At 45.7% G+C, this 26,812-nt stretch overlaps 1 protein-coding gene and 1 pseudogene across 1 annotated transcript in view; one reads left to right on the top strand and one right to left on the bottom strand.

The window, feature by feature from the left end:
* The window catches only part of ERI1 (exoribonuclease 1), a 97,783-nt gene that overhangs the window by 40,663 nt on the left and 30,308 nt on the right, over positions 1 to 26,812 (top strand). The window lies entirely within an intron of this gene.
* Positions 16,362 to 16,443, bottom strand: LOC115835029 (annotated as a pseudogene).

The following is a 26,812-nucleotide window of genomic DNA, read 5'->3' as shown; positions in this document are numbered from 1 at the left end:
GCCAGAATGCCTCACAGCGTATGTTTTGTACGCTGTGTCCCTGGTCCTCACTTTGCGATAATTTCTCCCTGTGGCACACAAGATTTCAACTGTCCCTTCTCTGCCAAAGATTCCTAAAATCTATTGCCCTGACCTCTCTTTTGAGTTCTAATTTCTTGAGTATTTCATAGGTGTCACCAGCATTTTAAATTTTATACATTAAGAAACAAACATGCTTATTTCCTCACCTGCTACACCCTCTCCCGCCTCCAGCACACACACAGCCTACTCTTGTGTCACTCAAGTCAGGGAACACCCTCCCATTATACTGAAATCTGCCAGTTCCCTGTTCTTTGCGGATGCTTATGAGGAGGTAGCGTCATTTGTCACACTGCAGGCCTTCTGGGGCTTTGTGCCGCTGGAGGAAAGCCTGGATGTGATGGGTCTTTGTATCCAGAATGAAAGTTAGCTAACAAAGCTGGAGGGAAGTGTTATGCTTTGAGAAGGTAACACAGGTTGAGGATCCCTAGTCCGAGAATCAGAAACGATCCAAAATCTGAAGCTTTTTGAGTGTTGTCATGATTTTGGATTAGTAATGCTCAACGAATAAATATCAATATAATGCAAATATTCCAAGATCTGAGAAAATTCAATATCTGAAAGATTTCTGGTCCCTAGCGTTTCAGAGAAGGGATGCTCAGCCTGCACCTGCACCTGCTTGAGTCAGTTACCCTGCATGCTCCCACGCGCAGGGCCGTATGTCCCCCGGCGCACGCTCTGCAGTCTGCAAGGCTCTGGAGAAGAAAGGTGTGGCTGTGCTTCCTGGCAGTAGACACTTCATCTCTGCTGTTGGAATGGATTGTGTTTGATTCTTCTCTTACGTCTAAGTGCATCTCTTTAGGTTTCCAGCCTTGGAACCATGCTTGACTGTGGAAGGGGTACATAATTCTGATTTATTTTTAAGGTGTTATTTCTACTTCTTCATGTATAATTGATGCAAACCATTTCTGACATCCTTCGGAGCGCTTGTGTCTTCTTGAAACTCCCACCTTTAAGACAAGCTATGAGTGTGTTTTCGTGTGGCTCAGATATGTGGTGAAACCTGTGTATGCAGCGCCCTCCCCAAACCATCCAATTTCAAGCCCAGTTTTTGTGACGCTTTTGTGACTCAATTATAAATAATCAGAGCTGTGCCTGGACCCCATCATTCTGTCTTACTCTTTACATTCTCAGACCCAAGCATGTAGGGGCCAGGCGTAAATCAAAGAGCTCAGAGGAAGTGGCGGTTCTTTGGAGTTCAGGAACGTCTCTTATGGAAGATGGAGACAATTGTGGAGAAATCTTTTCATCATCCATGATAGGCAGATGAGATGCAAATAGGCCTAGACTCACTTTGGTAGAAACTTTTAAATAGATAGTTCTAGAAAATTATTCCGTTTTTGGTATTCCATGAGAGGTTGGGCAATTTTGGAAGCTTTTTTAAAGTTCAGTCCAGTGACACACTATCCATAATTGTATTGTTTATTGGAGATTTTATTTCTATTTTATTCTTGTTGGAGACAGGGTCTCACTATCTTGCTCAGGCAGACCTTGAACGCATGTGCTCAAGCCGTCCTCCTACCTCAGACTCCTGAGTAGCTGGGACTACAGGCCCTAATCGTATTGTTTATATTCAACAAAGAAATATTTACTGAATATTTAATTCTAGTTGAGATAATAAGGCATAAGCAGAGAAAGATAGTTAACAATGTAAAGTAAGTTTCAAAAGAGGCCTACAGTGTAGCATGGTGTTTAAGGCTATAAGAGATTGGAATTGGATCTGGGTTTAGATCTTGGTTCTGAGACTTACTGGTGGTGGGACCTCAGCAAGTTACTGAACTTTTGTGAGCTCCCAATTTTCCTTACAAAACTCTTTATAGGGTTGTTGTAGGAGTTAAATAGGATATCATCTGAATCATGCCTAGTGAATTATAGCTGATTTAGCGAGGGCATCATAGAGTAAGATAAAACATCTTCAAATAAAACATCTTCAAAATCCATCATGGTGTGAAAGGATGTCCTTGTTAGCATGGCATGCTGGATGCAGGGCAACAAGTCTAGAGCTCCTTAAATTTTCTATGATTAGGGGATAAGTGATCCCAGATCCTGGAAGAGTGCTGAGATTGTTGAAAGAAGCAAGGTGACTTTGGTGTGGGAATAAGGAGGATGTGAGGAGCAGAAGGGAAGCCAGCGGCCAGGTCAGCAGACACATCACTGCGTCAGCTCTGAAGGAGAGTTCACACTGGTCCCCATACAGGTAGATCTAGTTACCAAGTTGCCAACTACCCATCATCAACTGGAGATGATGGAGAAATAATTTTACAATACGTGATGTGGCCAAAGTACAAAGAGGACACTATAGGAGCAGAAGCAAAGCTTAATGGACTAGGGGGTCGAAGAGGGCTCTTTCAGATGGAAACACAAGCTAAGCCTTAAAGAACAAATCAATGACATTAGAAAGAGAAGCAATCGTTTACCAAGCAGCAGACACAGCACGTTGAAGAAATAAAAACACAGAAACATGAAACACCACTGGACTCTCCAAGATGATACTTTCCCAGTGGAGTTCTCCTTTTCGTCAATGTGCAGACAGAGATTCCAAACCTGCCCTTGACTCTCACCCTGACCTGCCACACCTGCATTGTCTTCTTGCTGACACTGAGCCAGATTTCGCAAGTTGAGAACTGTTCTGAAATCTTAGAGTCCTGACATCTTGTCTTAGAGTCCTGACCACGAAGCTCTTAAGAGTAGTAATATTGCCAGGCGTGGTGGCTCAATCCTGTAATCCCACCACTTTGGGAGGCCGAGGCGGGCGGATCACAAGTTCAGGAGATCGAGACCATCCTGGCTAACACGGTGAAACCCCGTCTCTACTAAAAATATAAAAAATTAGCCGGGCGTGGTGGCGGGCACCTGTAGTCCCAGCTACTTGGGAGGCTGAGGCAGGAGGATGGTGTGACCCAGGGAGGTGGAGCTTGCAGTGAGCAGAGATGGCACCACTGCACTCCAGCCTGGATGACAGAGCGAGACTCTGTCTCAAAAAAAAAAAAAAAAAAAAAGTAGTAATATTTCGTTCGGCCCTGAGCTGGCTTCTCAAATTTCCACTAGACTGGTTCTACAGCCAGTGCTCTGTAAGGTAGGGACTTCGCCATCCCACTCACATATACTTGCACTGAAACTGATTGCTCACTCCAGCCGTAGAGGTCTAGCCTCCACGAATAGATCGCTTAACAGGCAGGCTCTCGTTAGACTTTAGTATAAACATTCATGGATACCAAAAACTGTGTTTCAGTGGCTCTCAAATCTAATGTACTGACCCTGGGCATGGTGGCTCATGCCTGTAATCTCAGCTACTTTGGAGGCCAAAGCAGGAGGATCACTTGTGCCCAGGAATTTGAGATCAGCCTGGGTAACATAGTGAGACCCCTATTTGTATTAAAATATAAATAAATCTAATTTATCATCAGAATCTATAGTTTTTTTTTTTTTTTTTTTTTTTGAGATGGAATCTCACTCTGTCACCCAGGCTGGAGGGCAGTGGCGCAATCTCGGCTCACTGCGACCTCCACCTCCTGGGTTCAAGTGATTCTCCTGCCTCAGCCTCCTGAGTAGCTGGGATTACAGGCATGCATCACCATGCCTGGCTAATATTTTTGTATTTTTAATAGAGATGAGGTTTCACCATGTTGGCCAGGCTGGTCTTGAATTCCTGACCTCAAGTGATCCACCTGCCTCAGCCTCCCAAAGTGTTAAGATTACAGGTGTGAGCCACTGCGTGTGGCCATATCTATAGATGAATTTTTAATACAGAGTCCCAGACCCCACTCAGACATTCTAGGGGGCGGAGCTGGGCCTATGTTAAAGAAAATTCATTTAAAAATTAAATTAAAAAAACAAATTGCCACAGGTAACTGTGATCCTTAGATCTGGAAACCTTGGCTGAGAGGACCCCCACTGGGCCATCAGCCATCGCCGTTGGCCTTGCTGATGGAATCTGACCAATGAGGTTCTCTTTCCTGAGAATCAGTTCTGAAAGATGCTAGTTCTTCTGAGCATTATCTCGAGTGGCAGTGATGAGTCTGCCCTCCGAGTGACAGTGACATTTCTCCTTGCAGCCTGGCAGTAAAAGCCAGTCAGCAGAGAGAGACATGAGCAGCACATATGCGAGACTGCCTGGAGAAAGTGAGGCAGAGCAGCCCTGACACCTCTGCAGTTCCTGAGGCCACACTGCACACAGCCACACTCCTCTCCTTGCTTCCATGAGACGCTCCTTTATTTCTTTGACAAATTCCCCTCTCCGGCTAAGGACAGCACAAGTTGGTTTCTGTTACTTGCAATTAAAGAGCCCAGTGACTGACTCTTACTGAAATAGCATCCCTAAAGAACAATGAAGGGACACACTTTAAACATGCTAGGTATGAAATATCAACTTTCTCCCCAAACAACTCTAGATATGAGCTCTTGCTTAGGAAGGAAAAAACAAAAACACTTTTACTATTGAGTCATTTATGCAGCTATTAGCTTGGTACAAAGAACATCCCCTTATGAAAAGAGAAATTCAAGATGCTGTGTTGATTGGAAGAAATGGAAGGAAGCAGTGGAAGCTCCACTCTCACAAGCAGGGCCCAAATCGGCCTCCGCTTGGGAAGAGGAAATACAATCAGTTTTGTGGCACAGATGAGCTCCAGGCAGAGCCAATTTCACTCACGCTGATTGCAGCCTGCGCCTTCTGCTTCACCCTCCAAATCAGCCTGAGGCTGGCAGAGGTCTGTGAACTGGGCTGAGATTTTTTGACCTGTTAGGTTTTAGCATATGGCAGAAACAATCAATACTACCCAAGAACCGAATAAAGCACAGCTGTTCCCAACAGGGAAAACAGGCAAGCTGCTCTTTCCCAGAAGGAGCACTCCTTGCCAAGCCTGCATGCCCCGAGCATCTTCCTGCACTGGGCACTTAGATATTCACCTACTTAGGAAACACATTCCAGCCTCTAGCCACCATCCCATGCCTAAAAACCAAACAGAGACATTCATCCGGCTAGGGACTGGGAGTTTATAACAGTGCCTTTTGGGTGGGTTGGTGAGCTCAGCTAGTGGTGGCTTACTCCACTAATTAGCCTGTGGCCAGAAAGCCACTTAGGCTAAGTAGCCCTGCTCTGCTTACTCCTGTGGCCACCGAGTGGTCCCTGGGCTTAGCCAGTCAGCTGGCTGGCAGAAGCTTGCCACTAGGAGATGGGAAATGGGCTGCAGAAGTTCTGAAGCAGAAAATGTCACCTGACCAGCCTGGGCGACATAGCAAGACCCCATCTCTACAAAAAATGTTTTAAAAATTAGCCAGGCTAATTTTTACACACCTGTGCTACAGATACACGTCTGCAGTCCCAGCTACTCAGGAGGCTGAGGTGGGAGGATGGCTTGAGCCCAGGAGTTTGAGGCTGCAGTGAGCTGTGATTGCACTGCTGCACTCCAGCCTGGGTAACAGAGAGAGACCCTGTCTCTTAAAAAGAAAGAAAAGGAGAGTGGGGCCTGCGTCTGTCCCTACCCTCCCCTTCAAAGAGAGCAGTTCCACTTTTACCTATTTATTAATTGAGCTTCCTATCATTTTGTTTGAAGAAGGGATTCATAACTGCTAATACTAATCACTCACGCTGTGTGTTGGGGTGAACGAGTGCACACACGCCCACCAGGCACCACGCCAGGTGTTCCAAATGCCTTGGGTTGATATCTTCAAACAAGTCCAAGAGGGAGATTCTGTTATTATGTCCACAGCACAGCTGAGGAAATGAAAGTCAACTATCTTGTCCAAGGCCACAAAGTCAGTAAGTGGGAAAGCCAGGACATGAACCTAGGTCCCTCAGACTGCAGCCTTTCCTGCGATCGTCCTCTGGGAAGGGCCACAACCACCTGAGTGAAGAAAAGCAAAGCCTAGTCTTTCTCTGAAGCAACTGTTCTCAACCTTGTCTGCATACTGGAGTCACCAAGGAAGCTGCGACTAGCGCAGACGCTGGGCTGTCGCCTCTGGAGGCACTGATTTGCTTCATCAATCTGAGAGCAGCTTGGGCATAGGGATTTGTTTATTTTAAGATTGAAAATCACTGCATTAGAGAAGCAGTGGTGGGAATTCAGTAATTCGAATTATATGTCAGCACTGATGTCAGGGTTCAAGATAGGAATTTCCCTCCTGGCACGTTACCCAATTGATGGTTTAAAAAGTGCCCTTAAGAAGAAGAAAGACAGCCAAACTCCTCCTGCGACTCTGGTGGAAAATGGAGAAGACTTTTCCTTTCCTTCATCTCCCCCAGGGCCTGGTGGAGTGAGGTGTTGCCCAGCTATAAACTGTGTGCACCAGGTGATCACTGCTCACTTTTCTGGTGGGGCCAGCAGATAACAGCTGATGTGTGAAGGAGGCAGGGAAGGACATGGGGAAAAGGTCCAGTGGAAATCAAAGCCCATTGTCATAATTCTGTCCTTTTTTCTGAGACAGGATCTCGCTCTGTTGTCTAGGCTGCAGTGCAGCGGTGCAATCATAGTTGACTGCAGCCTCAATCTCCCTAGCTCAGGTGATCCTCCCACCTCAGCTTCCCTAGTAGCTGGGACCACAGGTACGCGCCCCTGGCTAATTATTATTATTTTTATTTTTAGTGGAGATGGGGTCTTGCTATGTTGACCAGGCTGGTGTTGAACTCCTGGGCTCAAGAAATACTCTCGCCTCAGCCTCCCAAAGTGCTGGGATTATAGGCGTGAGCCACCGCACTCAGCCATCATTCTGTTCTTTATGCACCCAGTCCAGGACCAAGATAGGTGGAGGTGAGTGAGATGTAAATTCAGCCATCAACATAAATAATGTTTGAATGCCATCTTTACAAAGGGCAGCCGGGCGCAGTGGCTTACACCTGTAATTCCAGCAATTTGGGAGGCCGAGGTGGGCGGATCACCTGAGGTCAGGAGTTCACCAGCCTGGCCAACATGGTGAAACTCCATCTCTACTAAAAATACAAAAATTTGCCGGGTGTGGTGGCAGGAGCCTGTAATCCCAGCTACTCAGGAGACTGAGGCAGGAGAATCGCTTGAACTGAGGAGGCAGAGCTTGCAGTGAGCTGAGAGCATGCCACTGTACTCCAGCCCGGGCGACAGAGCGAGACTCCATCTCCAAAAAAAAAAAAAAAAAAAAAAAAAAAAGGGCAACATTATTGCAAAAAAAATTCATGTTGAAAAAAATGTCAAGTACTGAAATATGGATAGCATGTGACAGGGCTGAGGTTGGGGTGAGGTGAGTGAGGGGAGTCCTGCAAGTAGACCTTTGGATCTTGTCTTTATTTGAATTTTGTGGATTTTTTGGCATTAATTTGGACTTTTACAAAAAAAAGCATGCAAATATTATTTTCCTTAAATTGTATGCCCAACTGTAAGTCCCAATAAATATTTCCTTTAGGAAATGCTTACAGGACTTAAACAACTTTTGACTTGTTGATCCTTCGGCAGTGAGGGAAGGGACATCTCAGAAGCATGCATTTGAAAAGTGTCAGAATACTAGGCCTCCTCCTGTACCCCCCACAACCCCCCCAGAAAAAGAATACTAGACCTCCCAAAGGCCGGACGGGATTTCTGCATCAAAGAGAAGACATCAATGGAGAGATAACCTAGTCATTCAGAGGCCGCAGGTGAGGAGAGAGGGACGGTGGACAACCATGCCCAGAGAAGGCAAATTGAGTGCATAACCATCAGCCCATACCAAGGGCAGCCTGCAGAGTTCCTGCCTCTGTTGATTCATTTGGCTGGGATGAGTTCTAGACCTGAACACGTACCTCCCCATCATGCAGGATTACTCACTGTTACCTTGGTAAATTAACCTGTTTAACCTTTGGCTCCCTCGTCTGTAAGATAGAACTAATACTATACCCCTCACAGTGATGTTTTAAGGATAAATGAGGTAGAATATACATAAATCACTTTACAGAGTGCCTGGTACATTCTAAGTGATCCAAAAAAAAAAAAAAAAAAGACAGCTATTTTCATCTTACTGTTAGATTTTCTAGGTCAAGGCTGGGCGCAGTGGCTCACGCCTATAATTCTAGCACTTCGGGAGGCAGAGGCAGGTGGATCACTTGAGGTCAGGAGTTCGAGACCACCCTGGCCAACATGGTGAAACCCCGTCTCTACTAAAAATACAAAATTAGCTGGGCGTGGTGGCATATGCCTGTAATTCCAGCTACTTGGGAGGCTGAGGCAGGAGAATCACTTGAACCTAGGAGGTCGAGGTTGCAGTGAGCTGAGATGGCACCATTACACTCCAGCCTGGGCAACAAGAGTGAAACCCCATCTCAAAAAAAAAAAAAAAAATTCTAGGTCTGTTCTTGAAGCTAGAACAGAAAAAAAGATTTTCTAGATCTGTGCTTGTCTGAGTCCTCATTAGGAATGTTTCACTGCTCACTGATAAGTCACCAGAGCATAGGCCAAGCCAGTGAGCTTTGATGCTTATTAATATAAAATCTGGGAAATTGTCACTAAAATGAGTCAGCGTTACAGAAGGAATGGAGAAGCCTGGATTCCGGTCTCAGCTTCAGGACTTGTTAGCTGTGGGAACTTAGGTCTATCCCATCACAACTCTGGGCCTCTTCTTTCTTTATGCAGTGAGAATAACGATATCATTCCTATTGCTCTTCTGCTGTGGGGATCAAAGAGATAATAAGAGTGCACAAGTGACTCAGGGCAGCACCTTTGGATGGAAATGAGCTTTGTTAAGGCTTTGTTCTTTCAGTGGGCTCATTTCTTTGCCTGGGCTGGTTCATCTGGTTCTGATCCTGAACCTAATGATCTTTGGAGGTAGATTCTTTATTCTGGACTTTAAAATGATAGCAGAAAGAATTAGCTGAAAGTAACAAATTATTATTTAAAGTGGGTATTATAGATATTAGTTTTGGTATTAATTATATTACTTTCCCATAGGGAATTGCAGGCATAAATATATGAAAAGGAGTTTATTTCTTACAGTATGGTGGCTGAGAAGTCCACGGTTGAGGGACGGCATCTGGTGAGGGCCTTGGTGCTGGTGGGGACTCTGTGGAGTCCTGAGGTGGCTCATGGCATCACATGGTGAGGGGGCTGAGATTGCTAACATGCTCTAATTGGAGGTGTTTTAAGAAGCATGACTAAGGGCTGGGCGTGGTAGCTCATGACTGTAATCTCAGCACTTTGGAAGGCTGAGGCAAGCAGATCGCTTGAGGTCAGGAGTTCAAGACCAGCCTGGCCAACATGGTGAAACCACATCTCTACTAAAAAAGAAAAAATAAGCAGGGCATGGTAGCATGCACCTGTAGTTCCAGCTACTTGGGAGGCTGAGGTGGAAGGATCACTTGAACCCAGGAGGCAGAGGTTGCAGTGAGCCGAGACTTTACCACTGCACTCCAGGCTGGGTGACAGAGTTGAGATCCTGTCTCCAAAAAAAAAAAAAAAGAAGCACGACTAAGGGAAACGCCTTCCTCTTGGTCCTGCCTAGAACCACTTCTTTTGTTTTTCTGAGTTTGCATGTTTAGACTTTTGTACCTGTCCTATGTAGTTATACATTTTCCTTAATGATGAGTTTGAATGATCACCTCCTTTTCTCAAGCAAATGCACTCACTTATGAGAATTTTCAGTCATTTGGACTATAATTGCTTAAAATTCAGACTGTAGCTGCAGAGTCATTTTCTAGCCATCCTTAGAGAGTGAGTATGGTTGTAAGGATTGAGACCCCAGGCTCAGATGGCGTGCCACTAAATAAGTGACCTTGTTACCCAGGGGCATGCCAGCCCAGATCTCACAGGGTCATGAGAAATGAAAGAATTAATGTTTATAAAGTGCTTAAAATAGTGTTTAGTGAACAATAACCACTCAATAAATGTTAGCCATTATTGTATTGACCCTGTTTGTGTTAGCTCTTATTACACTGGTCTGCACAAGGCTGAAACGTGGGGCTTATTCTCTATGGGAGGTTCTCTGTGAATTTCAGTTACTTCTCCTAGTACACTTCCTGGCAGTGTTTTTGTCTCTCTGTGTTCTATTTCTCTGCTTTCTTCCATTCTTCCATGTCCATGGATAGGATTAGATACACTTTTTTTTTTTTCCAGTAAATCCCCTTTAAGCAAAATTGAATCAGGTGTCTCTTGCTACCAAAAGAACTGGACAAACTCCACTAGTTTGAGAACAGTCACCTCCTATTCTTGTGCTAATTGGTTGAACTCTCCTAGAGCAGTGAGTCTTCTGGGATTCTGGCAAAGTACTGTCACTGACACCAGCAGCACTCTGGGTAAGCAGCATATACCACTATTATCAGTGAACCAATCAAGGAACACGCTAAGTGCACACATATGAAGGGGCATCTTTTGCACACAGAACTGGGGCACAGTTGGCAAGGAGGTTAAATATGTTAACTTCGGGATACATTTAGGGAAACTGCAATCAAGAGATTTACCCAGAAAACACATTTCAGAACTATGGTATAATAAAAATATGTTTGGTCTTTATCCCTGACTCCTGGCACTGAGCATCAGAGACCCTTAGAAATTTCTGAATGGTTGGAATGTCTTTTGTTATTCATGAATCCTTTCTGATCACAACTAAGTTTGTGCTATTGAGGCAAATCAAGGTGGGCCCTTAAATAGTTTCAAGAGAGAGGCTGGCCACACTACAAAGACCAAGCTTATGATTACAGGGTTGGAACTTTTGGCTCCACCCCTCAACCTCTGGAGAGAAGAGGGGAACTGGAGATTGAGTTCAATCACTAGTGCCTAATGCCTTATTTATTTTTATTTTTGTTTTTGTTTGAGACAGAGTCTTGCTCTGTCACCCAGGCTGGAGTGCAATGGTGCAATCTCAACACACTGCAACCTCTGCCTCCCAGGTTCAAGCGATTCTTCTGCCTCAGCCTCCGGAATAGGTGGGATCACAGGCATGCACTACCACACCGGGCTAATTTTCGTATTTTTAGTAGAGATGGGGTTTTGCCATGTTAGCCACACTGGTCTCGAACTGCTGACCTCAAGTGATCTGCCTGCCTTGGCCTCCCAAAGTGTTGGGATTATAAGCAAGAGCCACTGTGCCCAGCCAATGGCTAATGATTTAACTGGTCATGCCTAAGTCATGACACCTCAATAAAAACTCTTGAGCAACAAGCTTCCAGGAGCTTCTGGGTTGGTGAGCTCATGATGTGCTGGCAGAATGGCATGCCCAGAGAGAGGATGGAAGCTCCACACCCCAGCCACTAGCCCCATACCTCGCCCTATGCGTCTCTTCCATTTGGCTGTTCTTGAGTCGTATCCTTTATAGGAAACTGTAAGTGAATCATCAATACAGTGCTTTGTTGAGTTCTATGAGTCACTCTAGTCTATTAATGAACCTGAAGCAGTCATGGAAACTCCTGAATTTATAGTCAGCCAGGTAGAAGTGCAGGTAGCCTGGGGACCCCACTGGCCCTTGACGTTTTGTGGAACTGAGCCCTTGATTTGTAGGATATGACAGTAACTCCAGATACTACCACAATTGAACTGTAGGACACCCAGTGAATGTTAGAGAATTGATGTTGAAACCATAAGAACTTTGGAGGAACTGACTGTAAGAATTCTTTTCTGAAAAGTAGCCAAGTTCTCTATTGCCTCCAGAGAACCACGTTGAAATCACTGATAACAAAGTATAGTAATCTATTTCTCTGCTTTCTTCCTCTCTTTGGTGGTATTCAACAGATTGTTTAGAAGTGAAAGGAAATATATCTGTGATAGGGGGGTAAACAACACCCTTTGGCATTCAAAGTTCTAAGCCCTGATAGGCTACGGGGTGTGATAACGAACTCCCATTTCCACATTCATATATGAAGTTGATCAGATTTGTGATTTATTCTGCTGAAATTCCCCAGAGCTGGTCCAACTCTCTTACCGTGGAAAAGCAACATCATGGGATTGGGTACATTAAAGGTGATATAAACTGTAGTGGGAATGGTGTTTTGGCGCACATTTTAAATAACCTATTTTGGACTCATGGCAGGCTCCCATTAGAAAACAGTTGTGAGGGCTAAATTATCCCCATCAAAATACATCAGTTATGTACCCACTTAGTCCTATTCTGCTGCACTTTTTTGTAGGATTCAGCTTTCCTTATCTACAAACACATTTCTTCTCTTTTTTTATACTCCTATTCTTACATTTTTGTTTCTATTCTTTATGTAATTGGAGTGAGGACTGTAGGGACAGAAAGGGGGTGATCCCTTTCCTCCCCATCGTAAGGTTCACGGCTGACACCCCTACAACAAAAGACAGGTTACCAAGAAAAAAGCACAACAAATTTATTTGATCCTAGTTTTATGTGGCACAGGAGGCTTCAGGATAAAGACCCAAAGACCCAGAGCAAACTATCCATGTTTACATTTAGGTTCAAGGAAGCAGGGACTGCCACGTAGAAATGTGATTGGGCCAGGCACCATGGCCCACACCTGTAATCCCAGCGCTTTGGGAGGCCAAGGGGGGGCGGATCACTTGAGGCCAAGAGTTTGAGATCAGGCTGGCCAACATGACAAAACTCCATTTCTACCAAAAATACAAAAATTAGCCAGGCACAGCGGCGGCAGGCACCTGTAATCCCAGCTACTCAGGAGGCTAAGGCAGGAGACTCCCTTGAACCCAGGGTGTCGAGGCTGCAGTGAGCAGAGATCGTGCCATTGCACTCCAGCCTAGGTGGCAAAGCAAGACTCTGTCTCAAAAATAAATAATAAATAAATAAATAAATAAACACATAATAAATAGAAATGTGATTGGACAAAAAGGGTAGGAACTGTTAAAAGAAAAACTTCAGCCGAATTAAATTTAGCAGAGTTTAATTGAGTAAACAACAATTCGCCAATCAGCGGCCGCCTGAGCCACAGTAGGATCAGAGACTCCAGCACAGCCCCGTGGTGGAAGATTTGTGGGCAGAAAAAAGAAAGTGACATACAGAAAACTGAAGTGAGGCACAGAAACAGGCAGATTGGTTATAGCTTAGTGTTTGCCTTATTTGAATGCGATTTAAACAGTTGGCCACATTTGATTGGCCAAAACTCAGTGATTGGCACAAGAGTAGATGACAGTCTGTTTACAACTCCATTTAGGTTATAGTTCCTGACGTACTTTAGGTCAAACTTAAAATATGTAAGGAGAGAGCTTTAGGCCAAACTTGATTTGACAGAGCTGATGGTAATAAACGGAATGGGGAAACCTAGCCAGGCTTGCCTGTTCAGATTCTTCTTGGCCTCTCGTTTGCAGCATTTCTTCTTCCTTGGTGTAGGGCAGGACCCCTCTGGGATGAGGGTCTTTATTTATGGCCAGCTGATACATTGAAAGGTGGGGGAAGGTGAGAGTAATATTTTTTTGTTGTCACCCAGGCTGGAGCGCAGTGGTGCGATCTTGGCTCACTGCAACCTCTGCCTCCCTGGTTCAAGCCATTCTGGTGCCTCAACCTCCCGAGTAGCTGGGATTACAGGCACCCGCCACCATGCCTGGCTGATTTTTTGTATTTTTAGTACAGACGGGGTTTTGCCATGTTGGCCAGACTGGTCTTGAATTAGCCTCAAGTGATCCTCCCTTCTCAGCTTCCCAAAGCCCTGGGATTACAGGCATGAGCCACCGTGCCCGGGAGGAATATTTTTAAGCTTTATAGCTGGCTTTGAGGGAAAGGGGTTCTGGTTTCTATGACCCGCCTTGGGGAAGAGGAGTAGTAGTTTCTATGGCTTGCCTCAGGGAAAAATGAGGGGCAAGAGACAGAAAGGCAGGGGAAGGTCAGAGAGAAACTTCAGTCCTAAGCGTTCACTTTGGGGCATCACTTTCTGAGCTCCAACATTGCTACTTGGATCTTGATTCATACACAGCCCTCAGAAGCTCTGGGATCTCACAGGGTGCCTATGTGCTATGGGTTCCTGGAGCTTAGAGGAGACATCGTAAAGAAGAGTTTGGAAATGGAAAAGTTTGCAGGCCTTGGAGCTGTGATCCCCAGTTCCGCTGGAAGTGGAAGACTCTGTGTCTGGGGATTTGGGATCAGATGGATGGGGCACTCCCTGAAGTCAGAGAATGCAGGAGCACAGCTCTGTCCTGCTCCTACCTCTGTTGTTATTTGACCTGCCTTTTCCCCTAATCTGTTGGGAAAATGGGTTATACAGCATCATATTAGGACTTTCCCACATTGTTAAACTATTAGTGAGTCACTAAAAACAGAATCGAGTTGATGAGCCATGTATAGTTTGCTTAACCATGTTCTTACGGCCAGTCATGCAGGTTGCTTTCAGGTTTGGCTTTTATAAATGCATCTGTAAATAAAATATTTGTCCATAAATATGTTTCCACATTTACGGTAAATTCCCACAAATTAATTCCTGAACATCTTAAGGCTTTTGGCCCATTTTCCAAATAACTTCGCAAAGGGCTCTGTTTTCTAAAGGGCAAGGTCTAAAAGTGCATTTTTTTTCATTCCTTTGCCAGCATTATTATAGTTTTTAAAAATCTTTACCAACGTAGTAGCTGAAAAATGGTTGTATTGATTTGATAAATACTTCCCTGGTTACGTTTGATGTAATCAAACACTTTTGATTACCCATCAATTTTGACTATCCCATCAATTACATGGGAACGCTTTCCCGATGTCATTGTCTGTTTTTTGAGACAAAGTCTCGCTCTGTCACCCAGGCTGGAGTGCAGTGGCGAGATCTCGGCTCACTGTAACCTCTGTCAGCTGGGTTCAAGTCATTCTTCTGCCTCAGCCTCCTGAGTAGCTGGAACTATAGGCAGCACCACCATACCTGGTTAATTTTTGTGTTTTTTATAGAGGTGGGGTTTCAACATGTTGGCCAGGCTGATCTCAAACTCCTGACCTCAAGTGATCTGCCTGTCTCGGCCTCCAAAAGTGCTAGGATTACAGGCCTGGGCCACCACACCGGCCTGTTTTTTTGTTTTTTGTTTTGTCTTGTGTGAGACAGGGTCTTGCTCTGTCGCCCAGGCTGGAGTATGGTGGCGCAGTCACTGCTCACTGCAGCCTTAGCCTCCTGGGTTCAAGTGATCCTCCTGCCTCAGCCTCCCAAAGTGCTGGGATGACTGACGTGAGCCACTGTGCCTGGCTCCTATGTACATGTTAGCCACTTATTTTTTCAGGTGCTTTGCCCAACTGTGGGCTGTGCTGCCTCACAGAACTTATAATTGCAGAATGAAACCCACCAGGGATTGGCAACAACTCCAATCGCCACCTAGGAGACCCAGCACGTAGCTCACAGACCCAATCACTTTTAAGGTCCAAGTCTAGAAATCACAGTTGTTAACCAGCTTGTGGTTTGCAAAACAAGTGTTAGGCATCTTATTTCCTGATTCATCAAATATTTTTTATGGGCCCTCTATGAGCCAGACACTGTTTTAGGCACAGTGAAAAAGACAAAAATCCCTCTGTGTATGGACTGTACATTCTAGTGAGGAGAGGAAGAAAATAAACATCCTTAAGTCTGTTGTCAAATAAATTAAAAGATGTTCATTGCGTTAGGAAAATGAGCATCAAGGGTTGGGAGTGGTTTGGAGAAAAGTGGAGGGTGAAACCTGCTGCACATGTAAAGTGTGGTCAGGACAGAGCCCAGCAAGGCGGTGAGAGAGTCTTGGGAGCTGCCTGGGGACACTGCGTCTGGCAGAGGCACCAACCATGGGGAAGAACAGTAGGAAACCAGGATGGCCAAAACGGGGCAAGCAATCGGAGGAATAGGAGTTAATGTCAGAGAAGTCCAGGGGGGTGGAGCTCATAGGGCCTTGGGGGCCGTTGCAGGCATTTGGGCTTTCCTAAAGGTGAGATGGGAGGACCAGAAGGTTTTCAGCCACAAGAGTGATGACATCTGTCTGGCGTTTGAAAAGAGTAGCTCTGGCTGGCTGCTGCATTCAAAACAAACGGCAGGGGGTCAAAGGCAGGAGCTGGAGGAGGGGGCGGAGCAGACAGACTGCTGCAGATTACCCAGAGCCCTCACGTGGCCCTGGAGCCGGTGAGTGAAAAGATCCAGGAATACGGCAGAGCTGATGGGATTTCCTGATGGAGTGAATGTGCGCTGAGAGAAAGGGTGGAGCCACGGGCAGTTTCTATTTAAGACCTCATAGTTTGCTATGTGCCCATGGTCCCTTAACTAATGTCTGAGCATTTCCAGAGTTAAACCGCGAACACATTTACTCATGGGGCTAGCTCCAGGTATGAAGGGCATGATAACTAATCCCTGCCAGGAGAACTCAGAAGGGGCAATGGTTTTATCCATGTTAAGGAGGTGATGAATAAAAATGATAATGACATTGTGGCATTTGGTCCATTCTTTGATGATCTTCGTATATTCCTGTTTAACATTTTTTTCTCTACACGTTTAGAGAAAGTTCTCTAGCAGCGAACTACAGAAATGATTCCTGAAAGTATCGTCTTCTGTTTAACTTAATTGAATTAGGACAGTTATTTCCTATCTTGGCAACCACATGTGGATCTTATACAAGATTTATGCATGACGTCTTTGCTGTTTTTGTTAGAACAACTCAGCAAAATAAAATTCCAGTTCATCGTTGGACAACATTGTTTCACACATCTGTGAAATAGGCCAAAAAAATAAATAAATAAACAGCAACTTCATAGACAAATAAATAAATAAATAAATAAATCTTTTATCTTTGGCCTTTTTAACCGTCTCATACAAACCAACTTTCATGCGCGTCGGTGTGAAGAGACCACCAAACAGGCTTTGTGTGAGCGACAAGGCTGTTTATTTCACCTGGGTGCAGGTGGGCTGAGTCCGAAGGGAGATAGGGGTGGGGCCATTTTATAGGATTTGAGTAGGTAAAGGAAAAAGGGGGGTTGTTCTCTGGCAGGCAGGAGTGGGGGTCACAAAGTGCTCAGTAGGGGAGCTTTTGAGCCAGGATGAGCCAGGAGAAGGAATTTCACAAGACAATGTCATCAGTTAAGGCAGGAACAGGCCATTTTCACTTCTTTTGTGGTGGAATGTCATCAGTTAAGGCAGGAACCGGCCATCTGGATGTGTACGTGCAGGTCACAGGGGATATGATGGCTTAGCTTGGGCTCAGAGGCCTGACATTCCTGTCTTCTTATACTAATAAGAAAAATAAAATGAAATAGTGGTAAAGTGTTGGGGTGGCGAAAATTTTTGGGGGGTGGTATGGAGAGAGAATGGGCGATGTTTCTCAGGGCTGCTTCGAGCGGGATTAGGGGCGGCGTGGGAACCTAGAGTGGGAGAGATTAAACTGAAGGAAGATTTTGTGGTTAGGGGTGATATTGTGGGGTTGTTAGAAGAAACATTTATAGAATTATTGGTGATGGCCTGGATGCAGTTTTGTATGAATTGAAAAAAGAATGGAGTAAGACAAGGAGAAAAACAGGTATTAAATGACTAAGAATTGGGAGGGCCCAGGACATCTAATTAGAGAGTGCCTAAGGAGGTTCAGGACAGCCTTGCCAGCCAAGATTATTTATGTACTTCAAGAGTTAAGAGTGGCGGTTTGGGGATAGCACCAGGAGATATCAGCTGCGATGGCTTGGAGAAACAGTGTAAACTGGCAGTGTAAACAAGAGCAGGGCGTGTATGATTAGTTGAGAATGGTAAATAGGAGTATGACTAGACAGAAGATAGTAGGGATGACGAGCTTTTTGGGGCACAGTCCAAGTTGGTCTGGTGTCTGGAATGAGACTGGGGCTTAATAAAAAGGAGCGTCCATACAGGGGCTCAAATGGGCTGTACCCTGTAGCATTCAGAGGACAGGCCTGAATTCTGAGGAGGGAAAGTGGTAAAAGTATTGTCCAGTCCTTTTTAAGTTAGTGGTTGAGCTTGGTGAGGTGTGTCTTTAAAAGACCATTAGTCCGTTCTACCTTTCCTGAAGACTGAGGATGGTAAGGGGTATGAAGGTTCCAGTGAATACCAAGAGCCTGAGAAACTGCTTGGGTGATTTGACTAGTAAAGGCTGGTCCGTTATCAGACCGTATAGAGGTGGGAAGGCCAAACCGAGGAATTATGTCTGACAGAAGGGAAGAAATGACCGCGGTGGCCTTCTCAGACCCTGTGGGAAAGGCCTGTACCTATCCAGTGAAAGTGTCTACCTACACTAAGAGGTATTTTAGTTATCTTACTTGGGGCATGTTGAGTAAAGCTAATTTGCCAGTCCTGGGCGGGGACAAATCTCCGAGCTTGATGTGTAGGGAAGGGAGGGGGCCTGAACGATCCCTGAGGGGTAGTAGAATAGCAGATGGAACACTGAGAAGTGATTTCCTTGAGGTGAGATTTCCATGATGGAAAGGAAATGAGAGGTTCTAAGAGACGGGCTAGCGGTTTGTAACCTACATGGAAGAGGTTATGGAATGACGACAGAATAGAATGGGCCTGTGAGGCTGGAAGGAGATATTTTCCTTGGTCTAAGAACCATTTGCCTTGTGTGGGAAGAGATTGATAGGTGGAACTTTCAGCAGGGGAGTAGGTGGGACTGACTGATGTGAAGGGGAAAAACTGGCCGTGAGGGACAGAATTTGAAGAGCTAGGTGCTTGTCTAGCCACCTTATCAGCATAAACGTTGCCTAGAGCAATGGGATGTGATGCCTTTTGATGCCCCTTGCAGTGAATGACCCCGGCTTCCTTTGGAAGTAAAGCAGCCTTGAGCAGAGTTTTTATTAAAGAAGCATTAATGATGGAGGACCCTTGTGTAGTGAGGAAACCTCTTTCAGCCCATATGACCTCATGGTGGTGCAGAATATGAAAGGCATATTTAGAATCAGTACAGATATTGACGCGTAGTCCTTTTGCAAGAGTGAGGGTTTGAGTTAAGCCAACTAGTTCGGCTTGCTGAGAGGTAGGGGAGGGGGGCAGAGCGGTAGCCTCAATGATAGATGTGGAAGATACTACAGCATAGCCTGCCTTTGCTGGTGAGTGGCGATTAGGCCAGGTGGAACTGCCATCAATAAACCAAGTGTGATCAGGGTGAGAAACAGGGAAGAAGGAAATATGGGGAAATGGAGTGAATGTCAGGTGCATCAGAGAGATACAGTCATGAGGGTCAGGTGTGGTATCCGGAATAATGTGGGAGGCCGGACTGAAGTCCGGGCCAGGAACAACGGTAATTGTGGGAGACTCAACAAAGAGTGAGTACAGCTGAAGGAGCCGGGGGAGCAGAAAGTATATGTGTCAGCTGTGAGGAAGAAAATAGACTTTGGAAGTTATGAGAGCTATAGAGAGTGAGTTGAGCATAGTTTGTGATTTTAAGGCCTTCTAAAAATATTAGGGCAGTGGCGGCCACTGCATGCAGACATGAGGGCTAGGCTAAAACAGTAAGGTCAAGTTGTTTGGACAGAAAGGCTACAGGGTGCGGTCCTGGCTCTTGTATAAGAATTCTGACCGCACTACCCATGCCTAGGAAGGAAAGTTGTTGTTTTGTAGAAGGAACTGGGGTTTGGGAGATTAGCCGGACACGATCAGCAGGGAGAGCACACGTGTTTTTATGAGAATTATGCCGAGATAGGTTACAGATGAGGAAGAAATTTGGGCTTGACTGAAGTAATTGGGGCTGTCTGTGAAGCTTTGCAGCAGTACAGCCCAGGTAATCTGCTGAGCCTCATGGGTGTCAGGGTCAGTCCAAGTGAAAGCAAAGAGAGGCCGAGATGAAGGGTGCAAAGGAATAGTAAAGAAAGTATGTTTGAGATCTAGAACAGAATAATGGATTGTGGAGGGAGGTACTGAGGATAGGAGAGTATATGGGTTTGGCACCATGGGGTGGATAGGCAAAACAATTTGGTTGATAAGGTGCAGATCTTGAACTAACCTGTAAACTTTGTCTGCTTTTAGGACAGGCGAAATCGGGGAATTGTAAAGGGATTTTATAGGCTTTAAAAGGCCATGCTGTAGCAGGTGAGTGATAACAGGCTTTAATCTTTTTAAAGCTGCTGTGGGATGGGATATTGGCATTGAGGGGGGGTAAGGGTGATTAGGTTTTAATTGTAAGGGGTGCATGATCGGTTGCCAAGGAGGGAGTAGAAGTATCTTATACTTGTGGGTTAAGGTGGGGGGATATCAGAGGAGGATGCGACGGAGGCTTTGAACTGGGGAAAATGGCAGCAATGAGGTGTGGCTGTAGTCCAGGAACAGTCAGGGAAGCAGATAATTTAGTTAAAATGTCTTGGCCTAATAAGGGAACTGGGCAGGTGGGGATAACTAAAAAAGAGTGCATAAAAGAATGTTTTCTAAGTTGGCACCAGAGTTGGGGAGTTTTAAGAGGTTTAGAAGCCTGGCCGTCAATACCTATGACATTTATGGAAGCAAGGGAAACAGGCCCTTGAAAAGAAGGTAATGTGGAGTGGGTAGCCTCCCTATGGATTAAGAAGGGGACGGACTTACCCTCCACTGTGAGAGTTAACCACAGCGACTGTGATGGTCCAGTAGGCTTCTTAGGCGATTGGGTGGTGTCAGTCTTCAGCTGCTAAGCCGAGAAGATCTGGGAAGGAGTCAGAGAGCCTTGGACCAGAGTTCCAGGGGCTCTGGGAGTGGCTGCCAGGTGAGTTAAACAGTCTGATTTTCAGTGGGGTCCCGCACAGATGGGACATGGCTTAGGAGGAATCCTGGGCTGGGGGCATTCCTTGGCTGAGTGGCCAGATTTCCGGCACTTATAGGGAGCTCCGGGGGGAGGAGGTTCTGGAGGAACCCCTGGCAGCTGTGGTTCAGGTTTTTGGAAGTTCTTGTGTGCTGGACATGTGGCTGGGGTTTGTCTCACAGTGGAGGCAAGGAACTGCAACTCAGAAATATATTGCTACTTGGCTGCCTCTACTCTATTATTGTACACCTTGAAGGCGAGGTTAATTAAGTCCTGTTGTGGGGTTTGAGGGCCGGAATTTAATTTTTGGAGCTTTATTTAATGTCGGGAGCAGATTGGGTAATAAAATAAAATGTATATTGAGAATAAGATGGCCTTCTGACCCTTTAGGGTCTAGGGCTGTAAAGCGTCTCAGGGTTGCTTCTAAAGGGGCCATGAACTGGGCTGGGTTTTTTATATTTGATGAAAAAGAGCCTAAACACTAACTGATTTGGGAGAGGTCGGATAAAGAAAAAGGAGCATTAACCTTGACTATGCCTTTAGCTCCAGCCACCTTTTTAAGAGGAAATTGCTGGGCAGGTGGGGAGGGCTAATCATGAAACGAAACTGTAAGCCAGACCGGGTGTGAGGAGGGGAGGTGATAAAAGGATTATAGGGTGGAGGGGAGTGGAGGCTGAGGAAGAATTGGGACCTAGCTCGGCCTGGCAAGGAGGGGAGAGGTCAGATGGGTCTGTAGAAAGGGAAGATTAGAAAGACTCAGTGACGCTTGGGGTTGGGATTGACAGGACACACAGGAGGGAAAGAGGGAAGATTTGGGATGAGTTGCATTGGGAACGGAGACTACGGAGGGACTGATGTGTAAAAGAATGCCTGGATGTCAGGCACCTCAGACTGTTTGCCCATTTTACGACAAGAATTATTTAGATATTGTAGGATGGAAAAATTGAAAGTGCCATTTTCTGGCTATTTGGAACCACTGTCAAGTTTATATTGGGGTCAGGCGGCATTGCAGAAGAAAATAAGGCATTTAGGTTTTAGGTCAGGTGTAAGTTGAAGCGGTTTTAGGTTTTTAAGAACACAGGCTAAGGGAGAAGAAGGGGGAATGGAGGGTCGAAGGTTGCCCATAGTGAAGAAGGCAAGCCCAGAGGAAAGAGAGTAGAGACACGGAGGGAAAGGGTTCGGGGGTTCTTATGCTCCAGAAAAGCAGTAAGGCCGGGCGCGGTGGCTCAAGCCTATAATCCCAGCACTTTGGGAGGTGGAGGCGGGCGGATCACAAGGTCAGGAGATCGAGACCATCCTGGCTAACACGGTGAAACCCCGTCTCTACTAAAAATACAAAAAATTAGCCAGGCGTGTTGGCAGGCGCCTGTAGTCCCAGCTACTTGGGAGGCTGAGGCAGGAGAATGGCGTGAACCCGGGAGGCAGAGCTTGCAGTGAGCCGAGATCGCGCCACTGCACTCCAGCCTGGGGGACAGAGAAAGACTCCGTCTCAAAAAAAAAAAAAAAAAAAAAGAAAAGCAGTAAAGGGTCGGGGTGTGGAAATAAAGGGTTGGGCCGCAGAGATAAGAGGTCAGGGCGTGGATATAAGGGATCGGGATGCAGAGATAAGAGGTCGGGGCATGGAAATAAGGGATCGGGGCACAGAGATAAGAGGTCGGGGCATGGAAATAAGGGATCGGGGGTTCTTGCCCCCTAGAAAAGCGGTACTTGCCGCTAAGGGTGAAGGAGAAGGGGTTGGGGAGTTCTTGCCCCCCAGAAAAGCAGAGAAGGGGTAGAGACACGGAGGGAAGGAGTTGGGGGGTTCTTGCCCCCGAGAAAAGTAGTACTTGATGCTAAGGGTGAAGGACCAAGGCAGGCGTCTCCGCGTGGTCAGACACCTCTGAAATGCAGGTGATTAAACACCAAGGGAAGGCTGCCTTCCCAAGTCTGTGACTGGTGCTGGAGTTTTGGGTCCAGGGATAAAACGTGTCTCCTTTGTCTCTACCAGAAAATGAAAGGAATTGAAATTAAGAGAAGGGAGAGATTGAATGGTGGCATCAAGATTGAAAGGAGAAAGTGGTTGAGGGATAGTGAGAGAGGGTGGAGAAGAGAGTAAGGAGAGACCGCTTACCCAATTTAAAATTGGTGAGTTGTTCCTTGGGCTGGTGGGTCTGAGGACCTGAGGTCGTGGGTGGATCTTGTTCACGGAGCAAAGAGCAGGAGCACAGGGGATTGATCTCCCAAGGGAGGTCCCCTGATCCGAGTCACGGCACCAAATTTCATGTGTATCTATTTGAGGAGACCACCAAACAGGCTTTGTGTGAGCAACAAGGCTGTCTATTTTACCTGGGTGCAGGCTGGCTGAGTCCCAAAAGAGAGTCAGTGAACGGAGATAGGGGTGGGGCTGTTTTATAGGATTTGGGTAGGTAAAGGAAAAAGGGGGGTTGTTCTCTGGCAGGCAGGAGTGGGGGTCACAAGGTGCTCAGTCTGGGAGCTTTTGAGCCAAGATGAGCCAGGAGAAGGAATTTCACAAGATAATGTCATCAGTTAAGGCGGGAACAGGCCATTTTCACTTCTTTTGTGGTGTAATGTCATCAGTTAAAGAAGGAACTGGCCAGCTGCATGTGTACGTGCAGGTCACAGGGGATATGATGGCTTAGCTTGGGCTCAGAGGCCTGACACCAACTATCTATACTACAGCTAAGTGCATGTACAAAAAAAGTTACTGGAATGCTCAGAATAAGATTGTTTAGTTGTTTTTGCTTCTTTCTGCGAGGTTTCTTTTGTCCTTTGAGGTTAACCACAAGTCAAGTAGGGCAGAGGATGCTTAGGAGGTGGGTTTGATCACCTGAGATCATTAAAAATGGCTGACTCCTGGCTGGGCACGGTGGCTCACACCTGTAATCCCAGCACTTTGGGAGGCCGAGGTGGGCGGATCACAGGTCAGGAGATGGAGACCATCCTGGCTAATGTGGTGACACGCTGTCTCTACTAAAAATACAAAAAATTAGCTGGGCGTAGTGGCAGGCGCCTGTAGTCCCAGCTACTCAGGAGGCTGAGGCAGGAGAATGGCGTGAACCTGGGAGGCGGAGCTTGCAGCGAGCCAAGATTGCACCACTGCGTTCCAGCCTGGGAAACAGAGTGAGACTCCGTCTCAAAAAAAAAAAAAAAAAAAAAGGCTGACTCCTGACAATATGTGCAAAAATGTAAAAGGAAACTAAAAAATACTAACAAATCTCCTTTTAAAATTACTTTAAAAAAAAAAAAAAAAGCAGGGCCTTGGAAGTTTTGATTCTTTTTTCCTCTCCTGTTGCAAACTCATCTTGTGGTTTTGGGCGGGTGGTGGAGAGTGTGTTACCAGCAGGTGGCGCTGTCGGCAGTGGCTGGGACTCTCTCCGAGGTGACCATGACTAGTTTCTGAGAAGGGAAGTGGAGGGTGAATAGGTCACGGCCGCCTTTTTTTTTCTTTGACTTTTGTGCTGTCTGGCTATCCTCCTCATCTTCTGCTTCGCGGTATCAACACCACTATCTTCTTTATCTTCAGTGCCCTGTTTGCCACCAGGGGCTTTAGCTTTTTCATTCATCTCCACCCTCTTCCTTGCCTCCACCTTCTTCCTCCTCCTCTTCCTCCCCACCTTCTTCCTCTTCTTTGTCCTCCTCATCGTCAGCCTCATCTCCCCATTTTCTTCATTGGGATTCCCACTAGCAGGGGCATCTGTTCCCCTTTCTCCGCCTGCACAACTTCCTTCTTCTCCTTTAAGTGGTTGGTGGTCATCTCAGAGTTGGTGTCCACAGATGGATGTCTGTGACACAGCGGGCTCCTCGGTGATCCCATGCGTTGGTTAACAAGAAAGCAAGAGTTTGAGAACTCTACCAATAAAATGGGGACAATGCAAAGATGGCTTTTCAGAGCGGCCAGTGGGCACCTGATGACTTTTGAACTCACCAACACTGGCAGTGATTTGATTTCGTGTTCATCTGGCCTTTGGGTTGTTGGGCACAGTGAAGGAGGGTGACAAATGACAGGCAGAAAGGAATCAGATGCATGACTTTGTGAAGATGTAGGACATTTTGTTATTCAAGGAATGTTCAGTTATGAGTGCTGGTCACTGTTTTTAAAGGAAGGGACATACTTAACATTTTAAGTATTCTATTTTCTTACCTGAAATTTAAAAGAAAGGAAGAAATAAGAGGTCTGGCAGCCCCCACTGCAGAGACTAAAATGTGACAAGCGGGTGAGTTGAGAGGGAAACAGCTGGCTGGTTTATCTCTGTGGTGGCTTCTATTTTGGGAAAGTTGGTGATCACATTGCCTCACTGTTCTGATGTTCTCAGTGGCCTCAGCTGAGGTGCAGTGGAGTGAGGGGTGGAGGAAGCACGAACGGTGACAGTCATTCCAGCTGCCTTGCAACCTGGCAGATGGGAATAAACGGCCGTGAACTGGGAGAAGATTTGATGGCTGCCCATTGCTGCGTAAACCTGGCCAAGCCATTTTACACTTCTAAGCCTCAGTAAAAGAGAAATCATTCTCATTGCTCTACCTATTTGTAAAAATCTCATGAGTCTCCAAAATTGCAAGTGATATGACATAAAATTGTTTTGGGAACACTAAATACCTATGCAAATATAAGCCCCCATTATTGATTTAGCTGCAGGGTACGTCATTCATACACATGAAGTATGTTATACTCAAAGACTGCATACACGTTCCTGTATCAGCCTGAAATCTGTATTAAGTTTTCTAGATATATAGAGTCCATTATTTTATGACTGGACTTTTCCTGTTCTATGCACTTGTTTATTATAAAGGTCATGGTAGGATTTCATTTTTAACCTGTGCAGACGTGTGTGTGTGTGTATGTGTCCAATGTCAATAGTAGGAGGGAAAAAAGAAAGGTGACTAGCCTGGGCAACATAGTGAAACCCCATCTCTACAAAAGATGCAAACATTAGCTGGGCATGGTGGCATATACCTATTGTTCTAGCTACTTGGGAGACTTAGGTGAGAGGATCGCTTGAGCCCAGGACCTCGAGGCTGCAGTGGGCCAAGATCACACCACTGCACTCCAGCCTGAGCAACAGAGTGAGACCCTGTCTCAAAAAAAAAAAAAAAAAAAAAAAAGGTGACAAGACCTTCCATAAAATGGATAAGGCCTTACAGATGATCCAGTCCAATTTCCTCAAGTTTTAAAGAAGCTGGGTTCCATGGTATTAACTGAATGATTTCAAGATTACACAGCTAGTCTGAGCAAAACTGGGACAGGTCTCCAAGTCAACAGACTCCTGTCGCAGCAGGTTTTTCTACCTCATTTTGCTTCTTTCACATATTCTACAATTTTGCCATGCATATGAGCACAGAGAGTTATGCTGCAAATACACACACACACACACATACATATATACACACAAATATTATATAACGTTCTTCCCTCAACAGTCTCCTTCCCCCAAGCAAGAAGTCTCCACTAAACCTTGAACAATTTTACTCAAAGCTTTATGGCTAAAAAAGTGGAGGAAGCAGAGAACATATATTTTCAGAGCAACATCTAATCCAGAATTGCTTTTCTCCTTAGCCCTTCATTAACTTTTTTAAATTCAAAAATTTTCTCAGATATATCTAAAATAGTATTATATACAATTGATCTGATACTGTCTCAGATTTAAAGAAGCGTTTCTGGAAATCTCGCCCAACAACTTCCCTCACACCTCATGTGGCTGTCCTGCCCTTGGGTAAAGTAGGTTCGGTTTCATGGTTTGCTTTTAGTAGAGGCTCTCTTTCTCTCTCCCTCCTTTTTGGAGGCAGAGTCTCATTCTGTTGCCCAGGCTGTAGTGCAGTGGCATGATCATAGCTCACTGCAGGCCAGAACCTCTGGGCTCAAGTGATCCTCCTGCCTCAGCCTCCCTAGTAGCTGGAACTACAGGTGTGTGCCATGACGCCTGGCTAGTGATTCTCTTATGAATGCTGGGTGGAGCCTGGATTGGTGGGATCGCTGGCCAACTGCCACAGGGGTCTTTATTGAGCACCAAGCAAAGCAACCTCCTCCCTCGCCTTTAGGGTCCTCTTATCCATGTTTGCTTCTCTTTCTAGGATGCATTGTGTCTGAATTTATCTTCTTTCTTTATCTGTGTACATACGTATTATCTTACTCTCTCTTCATTAGCATGTAAGCTTCCTGAGAGCAGAGAGCTGGCTTGTGTTGTTCACCTGCGTACCTTGAGTGACCAGAGAGTGATTGGCAC

This window comes from Nomascus leucogenys, chromosome 4 (assembly GCF_006542625.1).
Source record: "Nomascus leucogenys isolate Asia chromosome 4, Asia_NLE_v1, whole genome shotgun sequence".
Classification (NCBI taxonomy): domain Eukaryota; kingdom Metazoa; phylum Chordata; class Mammalia; order Primates; family Hylobatidae; genus Nomascus; species Nomascus leucogenys.
Note: the sequence above shows the minus strand (reverse complement) of the source record. Positions and strands in the feature narration are given on the sequence as shown.